The following is a 10,023-nucleotide window of genomic DNA, read 5'->3' on the forward strand; positions in this document are numbered from 1 at the left end:
CAAGGTAGTGCTTGTCTAGTGCATGCAAGGACAAGGACCTGTGACAAGTGTATAGCACAGCAGAAGTAAGCTCCAAACTCTCTCATTTCTATAAAACTTGAGTGGACATGACATTGAACTCAGAGTATAGTCACTTTAAGTGCTGTCTTTCAACTTTCAAAATCTTTATAATTCTCAGACACTCTGAAACATTTCAGGTGTGGGGCTCAAGGGAAGCACTGAGAGCATTGTAATGTTTATGAGATTTATCAGAAGAAATACGAACATCATAGATATATACGCCGATGGCAGCGTGGAGAGAGCAGGAGAGATCAAGCTCACAAAGAAGAGTAGGCGTCCCTTCTTATGGGTTTCAGTGGAAGTGGGGGTGGACAGGAGATTTCAAATTTTTGTTTTCAGACTCCCAGCTGGTCATTGCAAGAAATAAGCTGTGATATGGTTAAAAAGTGTCACATGACTAACAATCATCTCTCATTTGGATGTCACTGGGGATCCTTATTTCAGGGAAGTCAAGTTAACATCTAGGAAACAAACTGTTGTAGTTTCTCAGTTTGCCGCTATTCCACCAAAAAAGAATGAGATGTGTCAAATTACATTGCCAGTGGCGAACACTTTCTGCATAATCTTTCCTTGAGAAGATTTTTTTTCCCTTTCTAATATATGAAGTCTTTTTGTTTGGATTGAGAAGTTTTTACTCATTCCTTATTCATCAAGAAAAGAATTCCAGTGTTTTAAAATATGCTCCAGGACCTGTACTCAAGGAGTTTACAGTCCACTCAAAGATGAGTCCTGTAGATCAAGATTCCCTCATCAGCCACTTGGTAATGAAAGGACATTTTCTAATTTCCCCTTTCATATATACATATCACAGAGCTTTTTAAGGAATCAGAACCAGGCAGGACTCATGATACAGGTCTGTAATCTCAGCGGTTGAGGCAGGAGGATAATAAGTGGAAGACCTGACTAGATACAAATCTGAGTACAATAGCGTGGTCACCTCAGCAAACTTTGTCTTTTTTTTTTTTTTTTTTTCTTGTTCAACTTGAAGGATAGATCTCAGTGGTAGAGCACTTACCTAGGAAATGTAGGGCCCTAGAGTCAATAACTAGTACTATGAACACATGCACACACATCCTGCATAGTTTAAATGTTTTTTTTTTTTTTTTTTTGGCCAAGACATAATGCCAAATAGTGGTTATTCAGCATGCAGAAAGTTGTATTTTTCCTAAGAATTTTTATTAGAGAGCAACATGCATTTCAAAAATTTTTCTTTGCACAGCAGGTCCTATTAACTGTAATAGTTTATCAAATCAGTGATCAATTTTCTTAAGTCACTTCATTTACATCTAGGTCATCTGCATTATGAAAACATGCATAATTACATGTGTATTTACATCACGTGATCTAGGTATTCCTTTCTGTTTTTTTCCCCAGTGACATCTTAAGACCTATTGTCCTACACATCATCTTAAGACTCACAGGGCTCGAGGATGGAACATCATTGCATGTACAGATAGTAATCATTAAGTCTGTGACAGCATCATTCCCGTAAACACAGTCATCTAAGTCTCATATTAGACTTGAGAGGATAAAAGTCTGATATAAGAAACACATTCTTACTCTTTCTCCCCAGTGAGGTAGTTCACTGGAGTTTCTTCTCATGTTATTTTCTTACTCTTTACTCTAGTAGAGCAAGTAGTACATGGAGTATAAAGAAAACTCCAAGAGAAACATGAACATTTTGGAGAAGACATTAGTAGTGTCCTGAATGTCTGTCAAACAGCTTGTATAGCTGTCTCTAGTCATCATTCCCTTAAGAGGACATAAAGCAACTGAAAAACCTAAAATTTCCAGGAACCTATACATACGTGAGTTTGGTGTGTCCTTTTCAATATTTACAGAGTCAACTATAAGCAATCCATTTTATAAAACCGGGTCATCAACACTGCATACATATTAAAGGCCTCTGAGGACAGGAACGAACACTTGTAACTCTGCTTCAAGACATCTAATTTACTTTCCTCTTCAGACTGACATATTTTTCCTTTGGAAAAGAATCACGCAACATCAGGCTTCTCTTTCTGGTCTATGTTGAAGGGACTTTTCCCAGCCCTCCATGTTGTTTCCACAGTTAGTGCTTAGAGCGAGTGGATGCCACCCTCTCTCAATTTTCCACAATGGAAACTGATCTGCTGGTGTCTGGATTAACCAATAACAAATGCAACACTGCTGTGTCCAGCACCAAACTTGTGACAAACAGCCCAACCTTAGGGGACCTATGGTGACAGGTCACAGTCTCTCTCTCTTTCTCTCTCTCTCTCTCTCTCTCTCTCTCTCTCTCTCTCTCTCTCTCTCTCTCTCTCTCCTGCATGAAAGAGAAAACCTAAACACTTGTGTTTTTTGAATGACTTTCTTTTAACCTACCCTTACTCCATCCCACTCTAAACTTTGTAATGCATGGTTTTCTTAGAATGTTATATTACCTGTCCCAGTTCCTTGTCATGGCTGCCCTGCCTTCTCCTCCTCTAACAGCCCTGTAAATCATATGATTAACTTTCAAGCCAGGGCTGATTGATGTGAACAAAGGACATTTAATTGGAGCACAATAGCACCCTGCACAGCTCTTAATGTTCTTGGGTGCATCAGAATGTGATCTGAATTCCAGATATGGTTTCTATGTGACATTTATTTTTCTCCAGTGTGCATGTGTTATACCTTTGCCTAAATTGGGTTGTTATCTTCTTCTGCCTTTTTGAACTTAACACTATAAATTAACTAGTGTCCTGCTGAAATAAATTTCTTTGCAGATTTTATGTATATGGAGGGTGTTTCAATTTCATTCAAAAATAGATATTGCATTTGTGTGCCCCGTAAGGTAATTTATTGGTTTGTGATATCTAAAACCCAAGACTTTATTATTAGTTTAAAAATAATATTTTAAAATATGTCCTTGACCTAAAGGAATTCATGTTCAATTATATCAGTAAAATATATCAATTGGACTTGAGAGGATAAAAGTCTGATATCTAAAGCACATTCTTATTCTTTTTCCCCAGTGAGGTAGTTCACTGGAGTGATGTGTTTAATGTGATAGACCCTTGGCTTCTCCTCTCCATCTTCCTTAATTAATCACCATTTCTCTTGCTCTGAAGTAAACAAATAATTGGCCTTGCAATTAATGGATCTAAGATAAAAACATTTTTAAGTGTTTATATATCAAAAAATTAGGGTAAATGATCCTTTGAGGAGAGGAAAGAAGTACATACAGTAGAGTCAGTCACAATGCAAAACTATTCCTAGACTGTTTCTTGAGAAGCATCTGAGAATTTAGTGACACTAGTTAGCATTATAATGGATCTCACCATGAAGGTGACAAACAAGACAACATCCTAATTCCATAAAGAATCATAGAGGAAATTATTTTGTCATATGCAATGGAAGGACCCATGTGCAATAACTCAGCACATGCACAAACTAAAATTCCCCTTTCCCTTTAAGCTCTGAAGACTCTGGCTTTCCCACTTACAGTGATTTTCCTTTATGAATTTGGACTGATGTGGAATCATGGGCGAATTAGGCAATAGCTGTATAAAGACATGGGAATTAGGAGCAAGCTGAGCAGAAATGATCCTTACACTTATGTGCATGCTACTGGTGCTTAAGAAAACATATGGAGAAAAGCCTTACTTGGCCACGGAGGTATAGATTTATGGCTATTAGGAGTCTACCTATAGAACACAGGGTCTTTATATATGAAGACATTTAAGCGACAATCAGGGAATGACAGAAAGCATCAACTAGCGTCTCTTCCACATGAGGCTGCTGGGATCTGGAGAAGGAACTCTAACTCCTCCTTCAGGTATAACTCGGTTACTTGTCACCACCTAAAGACTCTTTGTCCATGAAAAGAGTCCCATGCAGAAAGTCTTATATTACAATCATGGAAAAGTTTTTTTTAACAAGTGAAAACGTTTGTCTTTAACCATGATTAAATGCCTGACAAATAAGGATCTTTACAGAGAACAGAATGAGCTAAGTGCAAAAACAGGTTTCTACTGTTGCTCCCAAAAATAAAGCACAAATGACTAGAGGGGATGGGAGCACAAAGCATTCCCAAGTCAGGAAGCTAAAGATGTCTTCCAGGTCTATCATAGCAATTCCTATGTAAAGACCTGAAAATAGCAGAAGACCGCTCTTCCAGTTAGAAACTGTAATGACCAAAATGATATCAAGCGTCAATTGCATCCAATCCACCAACTGCGTTACTTTTTGTTTTGTTTTGTTTTTGTTTTAGGCCTTCTGTTTATTAAGGCTATACCCATAGCAGGCTAAAGTGCTTTTTAGTTTGCTTTGGGTTTGGGTTTTGGTTTGTTGTCAAAAGAGTAAGTTTTAGTGTTAAAGAGAAGAGTAACATCAAGAAGCAATCATTCGTGCTAAATGTGGATAGCAAGACCACAGCTGTTCTGAACATATAGTACATTTTTTTCTGTTGTGATTCTTGGTCACATTAATTAAGTAGACTGAATCTCACCCTTCATTATCTCTTTAGTTTGTTTAAAGCAAGGAAACCTTAAGTTATGACTTTGTGTTGTTGCTTGAGAACCAGGACTCTGGCTTTGACAGTATCCTTCATGCTACAGGAGTTAATGGGCCTATATTTAATGACTTGTTAAGTTTGTTTTGATGTTCAGTGGATGTTATACACTAATTAGGGATAAAAATGGCCCTTGAAATACATTTTTATCTACAAGCAAAGAACTTATCCATGAATAGAACATCAGAATTCATTGGACAGAGCTACTAAAAATTTGAAAACATAGATTTATGTTAATGCTCTTCTTTTTTCTTTTTTTTCTGGAATCATACAGCTTCTGTTTTAAGAGAGAACCCTACTATCTAGTTCCAGTATCCTTTCACGTTGGCCTCCCAAGATCTGATGTTGCAGACTCAAGCCACCATATCTTGTCAAACTCTAAAACTTATAAAACTTTCTTATAGGAGTTCGACACTTTAGCATGCTCCAAGAAAGAACATATCTTCCTTGAAGGCCAGGTGCAGGACACAGTGTCTTATCACTGCTGGAGTTCCCTGTATAAAGCTTCCATTCAAATATTTGTTGACCCTATAGCCCATATGGCAGTGTTTTACAAATCAGAAGTCAACTCAACCCTTCTCCAGGAAGGTAGCATTCCAGAGGAGTCGGACACAGCTCCTTGGGACATAAACAACACATTCCATACTGCATTGACGTCTGTCCTAGCCTCTTTGAAATTAATAACAGACATTATGAGTTGCAAGAGAATGGTTATTTCAGCAAATTTGGAGAGTATCAGCTTGACATAAGTTTAAAAAGTTATCTAAGTCATGCATTAGAAAAGAACCACAGGACCCACAATGTCATCTTATTATTTAACTATACCAAAAAAACAACAAAACACTGTAATGGTGAAACTACTTTTTTTCAAGAATTGGGAGGTGAAAGTAGAGAGGAAATGGTGGCTTCAGAAGGAGGATCTTTATCTGAACCTGCACCAAGAGGGCCCAGTGTTCTTGTGGAAACTCACATAGTTGAGGCTGGACTTAGGAGGCACGCTGGTGATCCACTGAGACCTCAGCATCTTGCTTTGTAAAGTTATGAAATCTCAGACTAGACAACGACGTTTACATTCTGGTCAAGCAATCCACACTTCTGTCCTCCATCTTCTGCACTGGTGGGAACTGTTCCAGGGATGGTTATATGAGAAGCGAGAACTGACTGTGAGCAAAACAGAAACAGATACACGCCTCATAAAAGGAACTGGGGTTCCCGATCTACAAGTTTGTTAAAGTGGAAATAGACTTTACCTTGTTGAGAAATTAGGTAATATCAGAAATCATAAATTACTTCACGGGATACTTTGAGATAAATATTATTTTCTGTATTTAATTCTTATAGGTAAATAGCTTCCATGTTGATTCTAAAATATGTAAGTAATTTATGACAGTTATTTCACTAGTGCCCAGACTTAATTTTAATTTTCCATTTTTGTACCTGTTGAGTACATTTACATATCAACATACATATGGCCTTAAACTAATTGACATAGGAATAATCGAATTTATTAGAATATATGATGAAAACAAAAATGTTTTCTATAGAGAGAAGACACTCAATTTTCATCTGGATCATACATTTACCACGTAAATGACAAGTGTCTTGATTATTCACTTTGACATATATTATCTTCGTGTGTGTATTATTCCTTCTGGATCTATAAGAAACTAATGCATAAAAATTCTCTGCAGAGATGTAGGGGTATCATTAGTTGGAAGGAGATATATAAACAAGCAGCTTTCCTCACTGCATTGAAGTACTTACATCCCCCAAGAAGACCTGTTGTTCAAAGGCCAACCCTGTTCCTAAATCCAGAAACAGGAAATACTAACGTGTCCTTGCACATTTGAGTGGCCGGTCTGGCAGGAAAGCAGATAGAATTGTGAAGTTAAAAAAAAAAAAAAAGGACATTGGCTACCCTCTCCCCCTCCATTTCTCAGCCTCACCCCCTTTCAACCAAGGCCACTACATGCTGAACAAGCACCAAAAACAACCAATAAATGAAAGGAAACTCACAGGTCACTCTGGGTCGTTATTTTCACATACCTTTGAATAATGAGAGCATCACATGTCGGCCAGAGGAGAACAAAATGTCACATTCTCCAGCTAAAGGTCAGCCTCGGTCATAGGTCACAGAAGGGAGGCCAGGAAATAACCTAAGAGGTTAGGCTGGGTGCACAAAGAAAGGTCACCAAATGTCAATGAAAGCATGCAGCTGTTGGGAGATGAAACAACTGAGTCACCCTTTTGTGCTGACATCGGCTAGAAAAAATGTCTCTGCTGACATTTTTCATTCTTTTTTCTTTTTCTTCTTTCTTTCCTTCTTTCTTTCTTTTCTTTTCTTTTCTTTCTTTCTTTCTTTTTTTTTTTTAGCTTGCTGTTTTATAAGACAGAGACACCAATGTACGCAACCCCAATTTACCCTTTTTAACAAAAGTAACTTTTTACAAAAGTTTGGAACTTAAGCGCAGCAGTTTCCAAAGACTCAAAACTACGGCATTTTTTTTTTTTTTTTTTACCTCAAATGATCAATACAGCAATGAGCCTGTAATAGTGAATTTAGATTCCATCTGAGCTCATGTGTCAGCAATGAGGCCTCAGGATAGGTAGACATCAGTAACTAGTGTTTTCATACCTGTAAGAACTATGATTACTCCTTTAACTAGGAGATACTCAGATGTCTCTGCCTTTTACAGGGACTGAAGACATGAATTATATTGCGTTGTACTTGACCTAGCTTTGGGGAGTTTTTGATCTAGTTAAAAAAGAAACAAAAACAAAAACAAAACAGTATTCAGAGGCAAGAAAAAGAGTGATGAACTTACAGTCTCATTTTAAAGGAATTTTAGGAGAATACTGGTAGGACTACATCTAAGTATCAACCCTGCTTTCAGATCAATCACCCCTTGTTAAATGTCAGCACTAATAGGAACCCTGCTTCATAACCTTTCTCCTAGTGGTGGCAATGGCGTCCCTAAGTGAGTACAGTCACTGAGCTCAACAGGAAGGATGCTCAGGCACTAGAGATTTTTGAGACACTTGGCTTACACACAGTTCTATAGCAACTCTGCTTTTCTGGGGACTCTTTTATACACACACTTGATATGGCAGAAGTAACTATTTCCAGACAATTCCAGAAACTTCTGCTTCTACCAGCATCATCTATTTATCCCTAGACAGGAGACCACATTTCACAACAAGGTACCTTCCTCTGGCTTCCCAAAAGTGGCCTCAGTTAACAACGTAGGCAGGTCCAGGTTTTATGAGCCAATGAAATCATGTTCATGTTGCTGTGTCAATTCTATATGATATGAAGAAAGAAAGAACATTTTCATTTGTACAATAAAAATAATGAAAATATAAAAGAACATTAATAGGTAATTATGCATACATGAATGTTTATATGTTCCTAAGTAATTTGGAGGGAGCTATAGAATCCTCACAGACTCATGACACCATTACACTAATTGTTCTTATGTAAATGAGTTAAGTTCTGCACAGAGATCATAACTAACGTTCCCCAATTACCTGTGAAGCTGAGCTTTGAAGCCATAAGGGCAATTGCAGGCCTGTACTCTTTGCCAAAAACTCTAGATTTAGCTGTGGGAGGTTTGGGACATGAGGGTGTAAGAAGGTACATGCGATGATTCAGTGCCAATCACGGCCACCAATCTAGTACGTGGTGGCATCTAGTGATCTCCAGAGTTCAAGTGGATCCAGTCCATCGCTCTTCTCCAGAAGAATCTATGGAAGAACTGAGGCAGTCCTGGTACCTCAGACCTAAAGCACAGTCTAGGTCTAAACTGAATTGGACTGGCAGTTTTAACCGAGGAAGAGATTGTGATGTTTGGGTTGTTTTCTGGACAGCATCTAACTGACATGTGGCAGATGGATTTGAAGGGTATTCTGTTGGTCTTTGACACTGTTTTGAAAGCAATATTATTTCCTATTTCATATCATTTGGTTACTGTCTTCAGTTGGCATAGTCAAATCAGCAAAACTAAAACCACTACTACTACTACTACTACTACTACTAATAATAATAATAATAATAATAACAGTAATAATACGTTTTCAGAGAAGAAAGCTCTAGAAGAAGAGCAACCCTTGACAAAAAAAAAAAAGAGTTTCTGTTCCAAGTGACTGTGTCTGTGTTTGTTTTGCAGTGTTGCAGGGACACTGAAGTAACAGCACTTCCTCAGGATGACTTCAGGACTCAGAAGAGGCGAAACCTCTGCCCTACCTAATGGGCCTCAGGCATGTGAAGCCTGTCAGGAGAACATCATAAATTCTGCAGAGGGGAAGAGGGGGCAGCAGGGAGGAGAGCCACAAAAAAAAACCCTGTGCACTTAGAAGCAAGAGTTACTTAACACATCGGGAAGTGCATTTAATAAATGCAGTCAGCTACTTCAGCAGGCCATATTCGATCTCTCCGGAGGTTGTTGAACTTTCTGTAAAAAGTCATTTTCATGCTGCTTGCTTTTCTTCTGGAATTTCCTTCAACTCTCCTGCATGAAATGCATGTGTAAGCAGCTGACTGCCAAAAGGCTGAGGTCAAAGTTAATAAGGAAAGCTGATGGTATGAAGGCAGTCTGTCTTTTCTTAACCTGTCGGAGTTCAAGAGACTCCGTGATTTGGACATGCAATGCGAGCACTTTTGACACCCGGCCTCTTTTTTCTTCTAAAAAGAAAAAAAAAATTCTGTCTCAAATAACTGAGATGTGGGAGGCAGTCAGGGTGGGAAGGGTCCTGTTGATGGAATTACAAAACTGAACTTTCTTGACCTGATCTCCTTCACAGACTGGCCTTTAATCTTTAAAGGTGGCACAGTGAAGAGTCTGCAGAAAATGATCTTCAAAGATTTGGAAGGATCAAATACTACCTTAAAATGTCAGGACTACTGAAGTCACAGGATGTCCAGACTGGAGAAGAGCAGAGCAAAGTGTGTGTGTGTGTGTGTGTTTGGTAGGGGGCAGAATTAGGCACTCTTTCAAACAAAGGGGGCAAAAATAAACTTTTCAGCAAGCATAACGAGTATGAACTCTATCTTTGGAAGCATGTGTGTGCACACAGTCCCTCAGGAGTCCTTAGGTTTTAATTTGGGGGAACAACTGTATCAGTTTGTCATATAAAATAATATTCCCCTAATCTACAAATTTCTGCCCTACCACAGGAGGGATTTAATTGAAACTTGGAGCACGTATGGTGAGGTTCATCAGATAAGTAGGTGCCAAACTTAAGATTTATAACCACCCTAAAAGGAATGCTATGCTTCTCTGGATGACCACCTCCCTCATCTTTGTGTGAGATCAAGCTTACTATAAGACAGGACAACTCAGAGACTTTTAAATAAAAACCTCACATGATTGAAAATACACAAAGGAAGGAAGGAAGGAAGGAAGGAAGGAAGGAAGGAAGGAAGGAAGGAA

The sequence above is a fragment of the Mus pahari genome, chromosome 12 (genome assembly GCF_900095145.1).
Source record: "Mus pahari chromosome 12, PAHARI_EIJ_v1.1, whole genome shotgun sequence".
Lineage (NCBI taxonomy): Eukaryota > Metazoa > Chordata > Mammalia > Rodentia > Muridae > Mus > Mus pahari.